Source organism: Papaver somniferum, chromosome 4 (genome assembly GCF_003573695.1).
Source record: "Papaver somniferum cultivar HN1 chromosome 4, ASM357369v1, whole genome shotgun sequence".
NCBI lineage: Eukaryota > Viridiplantae > Streptophyta > Magnoliopsida > Ranunculales > Papaveraceae > Papaver > Papaver somniferum.
The window spans coordinates 156,275,666-156,292,409 of record NC_039361.1 but is presented as its reverse complement, the minus strand read 5'-3'; the positions used below and the strand labels follow the sequence as shown (position 1 = coordinate 156,292,409).

At 33.9% G+C, this 16,744-nt stretch overlaps 1 long non-coding RNA gene and 1 pseudogene across 1 annotated transcript; one reads left to right on the top strand and one right to left on the bottom strand.

The window, feature by feature from the left end:
- Nucleotides 1-3,813: 3,813 nt before the first annotated feature.
- Nucleotides 3,814-5,483, bottom strand: LOC113274398. Its single transcript, XR_003322996.1, has 2 exons — nt 5,211-5,483; nt 3,814-4,529 (listed from the first exon to the last, which is right to left on the bottom strand). It is a non-coding gene; the product is annotated as an uncharacterized LOC113274398 (long non-coding RNA).
- A 5,174-nt stretch (nt 5,484-10,657) lies between these two features.
- LOC113274397 lies at nt 10,658-16,188 on the top strand (annotated as a pseudogene).
- The last annotated feature ends 556 nt before the right edge of the window (nt 16,189-16,744 follow it).

Genomic DNA, 16,744 nt, shown 5'->3' with positions numbered 1-16,744 from the left:
TGTATGCTAGTATGTGTACTAGGTACATGTACTGTCCTTGTATCCATATTTCGGGTTGTTCTAGAAACTTTCAATAATCAATTTGAAACATTCCCGAATAACATCAATGGTAATCTTACATGTATCATTGTTCCAGGTTATTTTCAAATGATTAACTCAAATCATTATGTAGTTTATAAACAATGAATTGTTTTTAACTAAATTCATCAAGAGATTTATAGCTTAATTCATATGCCGAGAAAAATATTCAACAAGATAAACTTGGATTGAACTTTTTATTGTGCTATAATTTAAATTCCACTTGGTCATACGACTTAGTCTCATAGATAAAATTGTAAATACTTGAGTAAACGGAATGGTTCAGTTTTCAGATACCTTTTGTTCATCCTCCAAATTCTTCAGCTGATCTTCGTGTTCAATTGGTGAATGCAGTGAAGTATGTACTCAACTACACACTTCTATCCTAATCCGAGACATGACTAAAATGTAGACTAGAAATCAAGATATAGTTTTGATCAACTAAATCTGACAACAAGCATGATATGACAACACTTATGAGTTCAAACGAGCTATGATCTAATAAAAACAAGTCAATTCATGTTTACTAATCTCGAGCGGAAGGATGATATCATCGTTGATGTGAATACGTCTTCGGAATCTTCAGGTTTTCAGAGTAATACTTGTATGTCTCAACATTTCTATACTTCCTAGTCTAACCTAATGAAGTTGGCTCTAGTAATCTAATCAAACGACTTATGCATTTGGATACTAAAAATATGATAACCAACCTTAACATACCAACACTGGTGGGTTCAACCGAGCAATGCTCCAACAGTGTCATAAAGGTTGATGTCGAAAAAATTGTGGTGTCCTTGGTACCCTCGTCATTTCACCCACCTTTTCCGGGACAAAGGGAGTAAGTATTATATTAAAACGACTGCTATGTGAGGTTAGCCACGGGAGTTACAAAATTTTAGTTGAGCTATCTAATAATATCACCGTAATATTGGATTCATCTACTAATAGATGAGAAAAACAAGGATCGTGCTCCAGTTCACTACTAAATTTGAGTTTTCTTGCGAAATTAGGTAATGGCACCTTCTCTACCAGCTTCCCTGGAAATTAATTAAAACCAAATAAATTATTAAAACTTGAAGTTAGATCTTCCATGTTACTTCAAGTTAGATCTTCAATGTTACTTCATATTTCCATTTCATACTATTAATCTTTAGCCCATATCCCTGCTTTCGTTAACATACTAGATCTAGCTTGAGCTCTTTTGAACTATCATGCCTGATCACATAAAACAAGACCAAAACTATCATTAATTCATTAAATATTAATTAGGTCCAAATTGGTTGTACAATGTTTAAGTTGGAGATATCCTGGTTAAGTTCAAAATCTTTGTTTGATAGTCAATCTAAGGAGACCAGTACTTTACGCGTCTTTGTACAACAAAAGTCAGAGAGATTGAAGACTTATATTAATCAGTAAAGATCCTAGATGAACTAACACTTGGTAGCAGTCGATTTAATAAAGATATTCCGTGAGGGTATTTTCACACCAAAAAATATGGTAATCTAGAAAATAACATTAACATGAACATGTAAAAGGGAAAGGCTGGGAGAAAGCATCCACATTACCTTGGAAAAATGACAATTGAAAAGTAAGTGTTCTATAGACTCATCCTCAGTATAAGTTGAAGACAAATCCTTGGTAGAGAACCATAAAAATTTTAATTTAATTTACTAAGTATCTTCTTACTAGACATGAAACCTAGAAGACGAGAATGAAGTCGTACCTTCAATCGACGATGTATTAAGAAAGATTGACTAGCAATGTTATTATTGAAGTTGATCTGGTAAATAATATTGATTATAATCGGGAACGCTAAACTTCAACTTTTCCTATACTAGCATTGTGCATTCATGAACGAGATTGTAATATACGCTAATATTGTGGTTGAACTGATGAGTTTAGGGTATTGTTTATCACCTATAATCAAGTTTTTTTTTCCTTCTAGTTTTATTATATCTTTTTCTTTTTGAGGTAAATAGTGTTTACGCATGTTATAAATTTTGAAATTAGCTATTAATTCATTGTCGTTGGGCTTTACAAAAAATTGACGCACATCTTTTGAGATAGTGTGCGTGATTATGCACATAGCCTATGTATTTAAACTTAGTTTTTTTTTTTTGCAAGATTTGTAGTATTATTTCAAATCAAGAAATGGGTATTCAGTGACCATATTGAATACTTTATTGAAACATACATTGCCTCATATAACTAATCCGACCTGACTTTCAATTTTGATTCACTGAATCACCCAAGCCCATGGACGGTTTTCACTTGTCAGCTTTTTCTAATATTGCTCAAGCAGCCATTTTAGATTCTTGTTTTTCATCTAATAGTGATGTTCTAGACAGCGTTTTATCAATGTAAATTTTTCATCTATGTGCCTTCCGAAATATTTTACAAAGGCACAGGTTCCTTGTATAACTTCTTCCACCTCCAAAGATATTATACCTCCAAATAGTGGAATCACAAAAAGGAAATACCCGTGATATGAGGTGTTTTGAAACGATGGTTTATGCTTGTGTTGCAGTACAAAATAAAAGGATCTAGGGAATGACCCGTTTCGCAACGACACGGGCTATTTCATGTTGTCCTAAGCCTATGCATCAAACCGTTGATATGTTTCATTCTATTTTCATATTTGAAATTCGTATCGAACAAATAATCATTTGAGGCTTTTAAGGTTTTCCGATATCAATACTTAATCAAGTTTTAATTAGAGATAGTATAAACATTTAATTCATGATAGATCCTCATTGCTTAACCGAAAATTTGTGTCATATTATTTTCGGATTGCGACATCCGGGGACTAGTCCAGCTGGTCAGAATCTTGATTCTCGAATAAGAGGTCAGCGGATGGCCGAATGAGTATTTCATTTTTAAGCGCCTCAAAGTAATTGTTGAGATCACATATCAACGTATTCAATTTTTATTTTAGCATAAATATTTTTATATTAAGATCCCATACATAAATTTTGATAGTGGTAGAAGTGGTAAGAGTACAGTATGCTTATGTTTTTCGCAGGGGTTCACAAACGAACAAATATTTGATCAAAATTACATACACGACTAAAAATTTAAAGACGTAGTAAATTATATAATCAAAAATTAACCATACCGCATTTATTACGTTTTTAAACATCCTACTTGATGTAATTCTAGACCACTTATTTCATATCATCGGTAACCAAAAAAGTTGCAAAACAACTTACCTAAGCTAGCAGAATTGTCATTCTGAATAGCCAAATTTTGCAAGGAGGTTGGTTTTTCCCATCACAATCATCCTTGTCCAAGCTTCAAAGACAGAGCATTGCTCTTTTTTATGATTGATGAGATGCCCCTCTATGTAAGCTAGTTAACAGGAATATGACCACTTACTCATTGATCATTTTCATATAAGGATTGATTCTATTTCTTGGGACAAACAACTTCATGGTCAACTTTCTACGTCTTTAATCAATTTGTTTTTGAGATTAGGCTCCTCCAAAAACCAATTAAGAAAAGAGATTTGGAAACATACTTCTGCTGCAACAACTTGGCTAATATGGTGGGGATGAGATTGCAATTTAACATCTTATGAACAAATTAATGGAAAAGTAATTCATTACGTGTCATCAAAGCTGAAGAATAAATGTCCTAAGCAAACATATTAGGAAATTACAGAAATTGGAGTACAATGACACCCATCCAACATATGCGGTTATAGCTAAATAATCACTTCTGCAATAATAACAGAGCTGCACCAAAATGATCATATATGACATAAATATTAAAGGACATGTAAGTTTTGTACATGAGACTACATGAGCTAATTATGAAAGTGACCTAAAATTTTAGATGGATTGGACTTTCTACAGAACAACCATGTTTTGTGGGATCCAAATGTTCCAGTGTTTTGTTAACCAATGTTTACACATCAAAATTTATAGAAATTTCTCTATAAATGTGTAAAGTAGGCTTATCACAGAAACATAAAACATGCATAATAAAATGCTTCCAGCGAGAAAGTTTTGTTGACCAATGTTTACACATCAAAATTTATAAGAAAAATTTGTAAATGCGTAAAGGAAGCTAATCATAGAAACAAAAAACATCGCATAATACTGTTAGGCTAGAGCAAAATGCTTCTAGCGAGAAAATGTGATATTCGCTCCATAGTAAAGACTACCGACTCCAGTGAGATATAATATACATCTAGACTTCTAACAAAAGGATAACATGTTTAAATGACTGGTGAAATTTAGTGTTTTTAGGAGAAAGAACATAGAAGATGTAACCGTAGCTTGCCTCTACCCTAGCATCACATTTTTCTTTTCACTTGGAAAAGTAAAACTGCTCCACATACATTTAAACCAAATTTGTAAAACTGTTGAGTGCGTCATGTGGGGCTGAGGATCCTACCTTTTGAAGTTTGCAGGTGATCTGTGATGCCATTGCTTTCTGTGTTCGGGCAACTACAGACATTTAAACCAAATTTCAGGCGACCAATTAAAATTGATGATAACCAAGACATAATTCAGGCTTAGTTGAAAAAATATCTGCAAAATCTGTTGTATAAAGAGCTGCTAAGAAAAAACCGAAGTAAAAATGCTATTACACTGACACAACCACTTTTGATTCAACAGGAATATCCATCTGAAATGGTTCAAGATTGCTAGATAAAAAGAATTAGAAACCAAAATTAATCAGAGGTTATGAAGGCTGAAAATAACTGCTAAAAATATCCTACAAACTCATTGACGCAATAAAATCTCTTGATTTTTTCCACCAAATTTCAATTTTCAAAAATCAAAAAGAAAAACAACATAATAAGCAGCAGAGCAAGCCTAACAAAACATACCAAATTATAACATCGACGGAAATTTAAACCTAACCAATATAAACGGAATTTAGATGGATCCTCGACTATAAGTAAAATAGCGAAGAACAGAATATACAGATTAGAATTAACCGGGAAAAAATTCAGTAAGAAGTAAACAGGATCCTCGACATAAATTTATAAATCACAATCTGTGAATCGACAAAACTAAACATAAGCAAAAATCCATATGCAAAAACGGAAAACTCTTTATGTTCAGCGACAAAAGAATAAATCGAGAGATGTGAACGGGAGGAGGAGAGAAGGCAAAACTTACATGTCGAACCGGTGAGACTGATGCTGATCTGCTATTTTCGGAGACAATTTATAGAAGCAACTGTCAATTGAATCCATGAAATTGAATGGGAACTTGAGAAATATCGGGCAATTCTAGAACAATTAATTTCTGAATGGAATTTGAAGCAACCATTACTGAATCTGAAATTGAATGAAGAAAGATTGAATCACCGCTAGGGATTGAATCTGATATACACAAAATAAAAAGAGGAACGTGAATAGAAAATGGAAACGTCTTAAATCATTCGCCATTTAAGCTAGTTCGGTATGGGATGGAAGGCGGATTAACCAAATCAATACGTTATTTTAGGAGGGAAAGGAAGATCCTGACCAGTAGTTAGAAATTCCAATGTATCTTAGCCGTTCCGTGACACGCCAAACCCTCCTGTTATATAAGCATTGATAAATATCACAAGAAATAGTTTTGAATGAAAATTTACCAAAACTCAATCTTGCATTCGTAGCATCTTAATCAATGTATTTGCGGTGCACATTAGTACTAACACAACTGTCAAAATATGTCTCATGGATTAAAACACGGTATTTCATGTTTGTTTGTTTGTTTTTTTGTTTTTTTTACATATAAATGTCTTTTTACATATTGTTTTTTGTAAAACAATGATTTATATATTTTCGTGGATTTTTTCTTTTCTTGCATATAATATCTTTATTAGTTTAGACATTTTGTTATATACTTTTAATAAACGCGTCGCGAATTATAACTCCATAGTTGTCATTATCTACGTACAAAACTCCAACAAAACAAATTGTTCACAAAAACCTCATTTAACATAAACTGTCAATATTACCCTTCTAGATTAAATCACCCAAAAAAAATAAAAATCAACCCCATCTTTAATATTTATTATATTCTCATAACAACACACCACACCAGCACCACCACCGTGCCACTACCACTGACCGCCACCGCCGCAACCACCACCACCACCGCCACCGACCACCACACATCGTCGCCGACCAAAACCACCACCACCGCCAACACATGCCGCACCGCCACCAGCACCACGACCTCCCACCGTCACTACCACCGTCGCCGCCACCGACCACCACCGCCGCAGCCAACCACCACCTCCGCCATCGACCACCGGCCACCACCACCGCCGCTGACCACCGCCGACCACCACCGTCGACCACCGCCACCAGCACCACGACCGCCCACCACCACCGACCAAAAATTAGATGAAACCAAATTTGGTTTCATCATAAATACGATGAAACCAGTTTTGGTTTCATCATAAACCGGTTTTGGTTTCATCATAAATACGATAAAACCGGTTTTAGTTTCATCATAAATAAGATGAAACCATAATTGGTGCGAACCGAGTGTCAGCCTGCAACAAAGTGAACTAATGTCAGCAAGCAGTGATACAACTTAAATACTCAAGAATGAACAAAAAGTAAATTCTCAATAGACAATCCAAAATCAAATTGATCACCAATCGAAAATCAAGTTGATCACCTAAAAAAAGTTTCCTTGTCTACTAACTTATATGTCCTAGAAAGTTTATTATTTAATTGTACACTATGAATAACAAAAGATACCCATATGAACATCTAGAAAACTTGACGTGATTGGTGAATAGTTAAGCAAACATGACCACTATATATCAAGAGATTTGACATTGCAGGTGCAAAGTTTATTGCTAAAAACAGGTATCATATTTTAGTCGTCAAGAACCTCAACAAACTATTATCTATTAGCAACAGCAGGCAACAGAAGATACATGCTAGGCTGTCGAATAATAATATAAATGTTGTAACTGTAGCATGCACTTGCGGAGTTGCTAAATTAAACTTTTGTGGTCTATGTCTCTAATAGAATTAAAAATCTCTTCACAAGCCAACCAGACAACACTAAGCATATAATTCTAGCATGATTTTATAAACCCCATCTAGGAGCTGGACAAAAGTTTCAAAGTAAGGCACCAAAATGGGATACGATATACAGAGTAATATGTATGATTTCTACCTCCATTACGGTTCCGATGGCAACCACCATAGGAATCTATTGGAATATTTGACTTCTCAAGCATCTCAAGGGCCTGCAAAAGGAAGTTTCGGGCACCACAGTCGGAAATGAAGGCAGTCGCAAGGGCCTTTTCTGTCTGTGGTTGTAAGGGTGCCATAATGTCATACTCAGCCCACGAAAAATAACCAACAGGAACATCTGATGAGAGACTAGTTGTCATTACAACTTTAAACCCTTTCCTAATACAAAAGAAATTATAGCAAACGTTAGTCTTTAGCAACTCTTGATAGTTCTGGAGTGGTAACAACAATAAGACACAACTGATGTCAAATATGGTTACTCGCCAGTAGTTTCATTCTGATGTGCTAAGGTTAACTTTTGTAGCATAAAACTCAGACTTGTAGGGATGCCTGTGAACGCTAAATAGATATTTTCAATTTAGCAGTGTTCATTTAATGCTTACTGGAACGGTTATCAAGTCACAAAGGGGATTACTTTTAATTCAGCGCCTCACATATATCCACAATCTTGCAAATTCATCGTCTAAAGTCTGAACTATCAAACTAACAAGACTAGCTAGTGCATCAATATTATTTCTAAAAAGACATATTGTGCTTACCCACTCTCGTGCCGGAGCAACGTTATTCTATGAATAATAATGCGATGACTCCACTGTCAGAAGAATCCCAGGCACTCCATTACCAGGTTGACCAAATGAAGCATCCGGCGTCTTATCATCTCCACTTTTATGTCCAAAATGACATCCAACAGAGAAAGTATCCCACTCCTGAGCCTATATGCATATACAAAAACTAACCATTTTCAGGTCTTTTCTTCAATTTCATGTAAAAAATCCTAGCATACATCTAATTCATTATCAAGCACAACAGCAATTCAAACTCATAAAAAAAATTCAATTTAAGTAAGGATAAGATTAGATGGAACCAGTTATGGTTTCATCATAAATACGATGGAACCAATTTTCGGTTTCATCATAAATAAGATGAAACCGTAATTGGTTTCGTCAGAATTCAACTGCAAGAAAAATTGCAAACCATGATTCATTCTGTTTGACCACACCAATACCAATAACCTGTGTTGGTTTTATTAAAAAAATAACTTGAAACTCGCACAAATATTGTAAGGCATGGACACACACAGAGGTCTCAACTATTGAAACAAACAAATCATTTCACAAGTATTTATTAATGAATCACTCAACTTGGTAAACACATAACTAACAAGAAGCCACACGTTGAGGACTGCAACTAAGCATATGCTGCACCAAAAACAAACACTAATCAGGAAGAAAAGAACTGCGCAAAAACCAATTTTGGATTTCCACGATGAGAATAAAAAGTTTCTACACATTTGAACCTGCTAGAAAACACTCATAGTTACTAGGCTCCAGCCCGTCCCACATCCTATTCACCATTTTACAATACCATTCACCTCAAAAATAACACGTATCCAGTGGATTAGTGCATCCATGTTTTCCCTACCTATGGTTACTAGTTGCTAGCAACATTAGGTGGAAGTCTGTTCCACATTCTATATACCGTTGTATAAGTTTGGAGCAAATATAAATAAAATAGAATTTAACTACATCATAAATCTAAACAGCAGAAGAGTTAGATACAGAAATCCCATTCAGAACAGTCAAATAGGAAAAATACATCTCCATATGACTATAAGGTCTACCCATACATGACTAAATCTTCACTTCGCTTGTAAACCTCATCAGACCACACTAGTGGTCTCATATGATCTCAACACATCTCCAACCACATTTACAGCAAAACATTTCTTCTCGTATAAATAGATAAAATTCATTTTTATTTACCTTAATTGTTGTAAAAACCCAACTCAAAATTCATTCAATTTTTAACCTAAAAAATCAAAAGAAAACTGATTACCTTCCATACAAAAGGCCGAATTCCAGCACCATCAGGTATTCATACCGATGTTAATCTTTTGAAAGCTGATATTCATAAAATTAAAACCAAATTCTTTAGAAATCAGATTCTGATTGGAAATTAGATACAAAAAAACCCTAAAATGAAATACGCACCTCTTGTAATAGTTGAGGTTGAGGTGAAATTTCTTCAAATCAAACAATAGATAATGATGATAATGATATATCATCATTGTGATTCAACTTTTTGTTTAGTGATTCTCGGGGATGGTCAAAAATTGAACGTTGGATCGGAAGAGGAGGAGTAGGAGGTTCGGTAAAATTATATGATTTGGAGTACCACCACCGTCATCATCATTGATACAAATCGATTTAACTCAAAAAATTAATACCTAATCTTCGTTGAATCGAGATCTGTATTTCGAATTTGCTTGTAGATAAGGACATGGAAATGGGTTTGATTGAGGTGTAATGGTAGGAAGAGGAGTTTTGGAGGTGATTTTGGTGGAGGATCAGGATATTGCAGTGGGTTTAGTGGTGGTGCAAGAGTAGGAGGTTGAGGTGTTGCTGCTGGTGAAGGAGGCGGCGATGGTGTTAATGAAAAATATAGACACGGTACTGGTTTCAGTGGTGGTTTGAGAGTTTAAGAGAGATTGGGGTATTAATATCTCGTACAAAGAAAAGCATAAAAAAGGGTAAGCCTGGTATTTCTGAAATAGGAAAAGATCTAATTTAGAATATTATTTTGGATTTGGAGTTTTTGTATCACTTTTGGGGGAAATGGAGTTCTTATAACTCTCAACATATGACTGGAGTTTTTGTATCACTAATTTGGTCACCTTGGTATTTTATGAATAGTTTTGTTTAACAAATATAAATTTTCTATTTTCAAATCATCCATGTAAAACATAAATATCACTTTAAAATGCTAGTTATTTTCTTTAAACAAAATAAAGTCTAGTTTGATATGTTTACAGAAACCTTATAAGAAGAAGTAGGAGCCGCGCGAAGAAGTACTTTCCTCCCAATGATTTCTAGTATCCATACGTTCCTTTTGGGTTCTATTCTTGCCCAACTGATACAGACATTGTCACATATTCTCTTCGTTTCTGGAAAAGAGATATTTTCACTTTTTCGCCTAAAAATAAAAAAGTGAAGTTTCTCTTTTCCAAAAACAGAAAGTATTACTTAGGATTAAGATTACTGACCCCTCCTTCAAGACAGATTACATTCCTGAAATCCAGAGCTTATATGAATTGCTTTCGCAAATTCTGGAAAAACACGCTGTCAGCTGTTATTCACCCTCTAATAAATCTGTTGGGAGCCTGGCTGGGAATTGCTCAAGCTTAAAAAAAAAAGTAAGTAAAAAAATAAAATAACAACAGACTCAACAAAAAGTCTTTGCCAGTCAAAGAGTCAAAACCTAACTAACATTCGTAGACCATAATCAAAATATATAAAAGTGATAGACCCTAGTATTTATTTTCCTTCTAATAAGCAGATCCCTTTTCCTTTTCTTCCCCAATTTCTGAATTCTCATCTTCTTCCTTCTGAAAAGAGTTGCAGAGAGATGGATCCAGAAGCAGTATCAAAAGCGTTTGTAGAACACTACTATACAACATTTGATGCAAATCGTGGGAGTCTAGGGAGTTTATATCAAGAAGGATCAATGTTAACGTTTGAAGGTCAACAGATCCAAGGATCGCAAAACATTGTTGCTAAATAGAACAGTTTACCATTCCAACAATGTAAACATACAATCACAACTGTTGATTGTCAACCTTCTGGTCCTGCTGGTGGTATGCTTGTTTTTGTCAGTGGCAGTCTTCAACTTGCCGGTGAACAACACGCCTTGAAATTCAGTCAGGTTTGTTCTCAAACCAAAACCTCAGCTAGATCTGTATTTTTTTGATTTTTCCTTTTTGGTTACTATTTTGCCCTTCCGTAACTATGAATTTACTTAGAGATATATGATTTTGAACAATAAGTTGGTGATAATCTCTGTTAAGTAGTGACATCTTTGCTTGTTTGTAGATTTTAACTGTTCCATGATTTTGAACAATTGAACAATATATTGCTAGGGAAACAATCTGTTAAGTAGTGATGACACCTTGCGGGTAGATTTGAACTGCTCCATGATTTTGCTTTCTAATTTCTATGAATTGCGCTTCGTGGTGATTTTACAGAAGGTATTTGTGTTTGGAATTATTGCCTGGCAATGTTTTACTCATAGTGAAAAATACTAGAACCCCCTATTATATGGGTTCAATATATACAAGCCCCACTAAATGGATCCTACACTATCAACTCCATTCTTTCACATTTGCATATTTCTAGGCCCAGAATTTTTATTTTAAGGGCTTGATAATAAAGTGACATTTTCGTAATGACAGTATTACCCTTTTCTATATATACAAGCATAAAATAAGTAGATACACTTTCATTTCTCAATTTTCTTTCTCTCTCTTGCCTCTCTCTCTCGTCTGTAGAGAAAACCATTTCTAGGGTTTTCTCAGATTCATTTTTCACTTTTCGAATCAATTTGATTTAATAGAAATTTCGTAAAATCATTCGTCATTGAGGATCTGGAGATTCTGCTGATGATGTTTATGGATTTGTTAAACTTAGTTCGAATATCTTTGTTTTACGAAGAAGAAGATGATGTTTATGGATCTTTGACGATGATGACGATGATGTTCAATCAAATAATCGATTGAACTTAATAGATGTGATCCGCGTCTGGATTTTTCAGTTGATTCGAAGATGTGAAAGGTATTGATTCAAATTTATAGATCTGAATGATTTAAGATTTTTCAGTTGATTTGAAAAATTAATCAATTTATAGATCTGAATGATTCAATTCCAATTTATTTAACAACTGATCATCTATGTACGAACTCTCAATTGATTCTAGTTTGTTGTTTCAAATCTACTCCATGTAAGGTTTTATGATTTGAAGTTGTCGTTTCTTTTAATTTCGGAAATCAAGAAGAATCATCACTGTTTCGGAAGAACAACAACAGAATCAAGGCACGTTTTGATTTTTAGTTGTTGTTATTGTTTGTAATTTCTCGATTCAATTTTAATTCCGTTCTCTATTTCAATTTTGATTCAGTTTTATCGCAAATTTGATTTCCTATGAAAATCAATCTTGATCTGTTTTTGATCATTTAATTTTGTTTTGTTCATTTAGATTAGGTGATTTTCAGTTGGATTGAAGAAAAATTAAGGAATGTGTGGATTCAATTTTATAAATCAGGTGTGTATAGATTTATTTAGGAGAATGATGTTTTCCTATGAGGTCAAAGACTGTTGGTTTTCAATTATGGTTGAAATTACTACAACAATGCTACTTACTGTCATTTTGCATCATGTGATTCATGGTTTGATTGTGAAACTGAGTTTTTGAGTTAATGATTTGAAGTTGATTGAATGGAAGCTTGAACCTGAAATCATACATGAAGTATTGCAGACGAGCTTTTTTTCCTCACACTTCAGGTTTAGGTTTGATATGTGTAACTCTTAGTTACATTAGGAGAATACATGTGTAACTCTTAGTTACAGCAGAGAAATGCATATGTAAGTGGTGATGTTGTTGTATTGTTGAGTGTTGAATCTACTTTGTTGAGTCTGTAACTATGTATCCACTCTTGAGGTGAGGATATGCCTTTGTTATATACTTTTTGCAGTTAAGTTTTGATGGATATTATGTCGCCAAGGGTTCAGATGTGCATTGTGTGTTGCATGTATGTTTTGATTTCCATTTGGAAGATTGATGAATATGTTTTATTCTGTTTACAGGTTAGAGATAGTATGTGGTTTTGTTGTAGTGGCCTTGTTGGAGCCAGATAAACAAGTTATGGTGCTAGGAGGCAATAAGGGTATGTAACTTCCAGATGTGTAACTACTAGTTACACAAGCTAAATAGATGTGTAATTTCTAGTTACACATGATAATTAGATGTGTAACTTTTACTTACACATGCTAATTAGATATGTAACTTTGTATTAGATGTATTCATTTGAACTTTGTATTAGGAAGAGAAATGTTTATTTGTTGTAAGTTATCTGACCTTTTTTGGGTGTGTAACTATTAGTTACACATGCTAATTAGATATGTAACTTTTATTTACACAAGTTAAATGGATGTGTAGCTACTAGTTACACATGCTAATTAGATGTGTAACTTATATATACACATGATAGAACGCAGTTTACACAAGATGTGTAACTGCAGTTTACACAAGCATTGTATATATGTAACTGCAGTTTACACAAGAATTGTATATATGTAACTACAGTTTACACAAGATGTGCATATGAGATGTGAATACGTTGAGGTGAAACTTTATTTCAAGCAGTGTGCATATGAGATGCAAGCAGTGCTGAGCTTCGATGCTCGTGTTGTTGGAAGTATACTGTGAAGACATTGAGGTGAAATTTTATTTCAAGTTTTTTTTTACTTTTTGTTCTTTATTAAACAAGAGGTTATTTACTACTTTTCAAGTGTTTTTCATCTTTCCTTTGCATTTTTGTTTTTTCTCCTGATTTATGATTATTGAAAAGCTAATTTGAACATGAACTTGTGACCCATCGATTGTTTATGTTGAGGCAAATATTTGAGTTTTTCGTGGTTAAATGTTATTAAATGGTGGTTGTAGACTTTAGAGGATGAACAAGTATTTCGAGTGTTTACTTGAAGTGAGGATGGTTAGTTCTGTTATTGCAATGTCTGGGGATTATGTATTTCAATACTGATTGAGGCTTTGTTGTACACTTTATGCTGCAGGCGTTTTTTTGGGACAGTTCATGTGTTGGTTTATGGAGTATCTACCTTAAACAGTGCAGTTGCTTGTAAGAAATGCTAAAAGGTCAGTCTTGTGCCTTATTATACATTTCATTTAGTTTTTGAAACATTAAACAAAATAAGAAAAATGTAAATGTGCTAGGGAAGGAGTAATAATTAGCGAATATATTTGTTGAATTCTTTGTATTGTGTTGCGTCTTCGGTAGCTGAATAGATGGTATTTGAAGACCTCTAGTTTTCATACATTGTTTCTGCTACATAATTTTTTGCAATGTTACTTGCTTACACGGGAAAAGCATATCTTAGAATGTGAATGGTGACTATTACATTAGTTGACACTGATGTCTTTGAAGCTTGTTAGTTTTGATGCTTTGATGAATTTTTTTGCCAGAGGTACACAATTAGGCTCAGTATTTGCTGATTACATAAGTCATATGTATGTGTAATTCCTAGTTACACATGCTATATACATGTGTAACTTCCAGTTACACTAGCCATATGCATGTGTAACTCTTAGTTACAGATGCTAAATGCACATGCAAAAAGTGTTATTCTTATTTTTGGTAATTTTATTAACAAAAAGTTGATTCATTTTTCATGAAATATTATATGTAAGGTTCTATAGAATCTGAGAAACTATTATATGTTCTACATACACTGAAACTATTTTTGTGTTCAACGAAGACAGGAACCGCAGTCATGGTTTGCTATTTGTGGTATTGGTCTCGCTGGAACTGGAGTTAATGCTGGATACACAAGTCAGATGCATGTGTAACTCTCAATGACACTAGATAGACGCATATGTAACTCTCGATTACACTAGACAGATGTGTGTGTAAATTCTAGTTACACATGCTAAAAAATTGTTGTAAACGAATATTAAAGTAATACATGTATTTTTTTATATTTTCTTTTTGATGTCTATTTTTTGCATATATATACAAGTGTAACTTTGCATTACACGTGTCATAAGGATGTGTAACTTCTGGATACACATGCCATATGCATGTGTAACTTCTGTTTACACATTCACACTGTACTTTAATAATTTCGGGCCTAAATTTAATAATTTTGGGCCTAGATTTAAATTATATTTAATTACGGGCTTGACAATATGCATAAGGGTATCAAGGTCTTTTAACAATTCGGGGCCTAGATTTAAACTTCTTTTAATTAAGGGCCTCATATTATGGGTTACCCATGGGTGGGGCCTGAACCTAATTTTCCCTTACTCATATCACTTGTTTGGTTGAAACACACATCTGAGAGAATCATTTATGACAGCTCTAATTACTATGGGTCTGTTGGTTGGAATCGTGTTTCGTTCTGTAGTATAATAAGGGTTTGATTACCTTCTTTGTTTAGTATAACAGAGTGTTTGTAAGAAAAAGAATCACAAGAAGTCCTTATATGCTTGGTTTCTTATTATTTAAACCCTCAATTAATGTGCCTGAAGCGACTTGAACTTCAGTTACTTCGTTTGTTCTTTTACGTTGAGTTTCTTGCAACTCCTATTAAATATATTGTCGCTTACTGTCTGTTGGTTGGATTTGTGTGTTGATGTTTCGTTCTGTAGTATAATAAGGGTTTGATTACCTTCTTTGTTTAGCGTAACAGAGTGTTTGTAAGAAAAAGAATCACAAGAATCCTTATATGCTGGGTTTCTTATTACTTAAACCTTCAATTAATGTTCCTGAAGCGACTTGAACTTCAGTTACTTTCGTTTGTTCTTTTACGTTGAGTTTTTTGCAACTCCTATTAAATATATTGTCGCTTACTGTATTCCTTTTTACTATCGGTCTGTTGGTTGGAATTGTGTATTGATGTTTCGTTTTGTAGTATAATAAGGGTTTGATTACCTTCTTTGTTTAGTGTAACAGAGTGTTTGTAAGAAAAAGAATCACAAGAAATGCTTTTATGCTGGGTTTTCTTATTACTTAAACCTTCAATTAATGTGCCTGAAGCGACCAGTTACTTTCGTTTGTTCTTTTACGTTGAGTTTCTCCTATTAAATATATTGTCGCTTACTGTATTCCTTTTTATTGCTTTCGAACTCTCAGATGTTCCATTTGATGCCAGCTCAAAACACCTACTACGTTCTGAATGACATATTCAGATTGAATTATGCTTGAGAGGATGGGTAAAGTTGGAGCTTTTGGGGTCATTTGATGAAAGCATGCTATTGTGGTTTTTATGTATGGGATAGGTAATATCAATTGGGATGTCTAGGAAGGAACCCATGGAATCATATATCAATTTGGATGTATGGGATAACTTTTAGACTTCTTTTGAATGAGGATGAAGGGAATTGCTCCTCCTTTCGGATTTGCTTCTTTTATTTTATATCCTGAAATTATTTTGCAAGTTTATGGGTATTGGCGATTGATAGAAAATATTACCAAATACACTTTTTTTTTGTGTTAAATAAGTCAATTCATTGAAAAATGACTAAGGTCCCAAAGGGATACAAGGCACAAAAGGAGTAGAGCCATCTAATATCAATCCACATGAGGATTCTATGATATTAGATTTATCTACTATAGTTGTTTAATAATACAAGTTGGGGAAGTGGTTTCCCAGGTGATGGTAGTGTTTAAAGGTCTTACAAATTTTGCTAAAATATCTGCCACTCCATTTCCTAATCTTGGAACAAAGTAAAACCCAGAAAATTGTTGCATATATGTGCTAGTCTGTTTGCTTCATCGAGATAAGCCTTTGAGCGCCAGGATATGTCCGCTGCCTTTCCTTGTATTTCTTTTTTATAGGAAAAAAAAACTTTATTAATAAAAGCTAAACTGTTGCA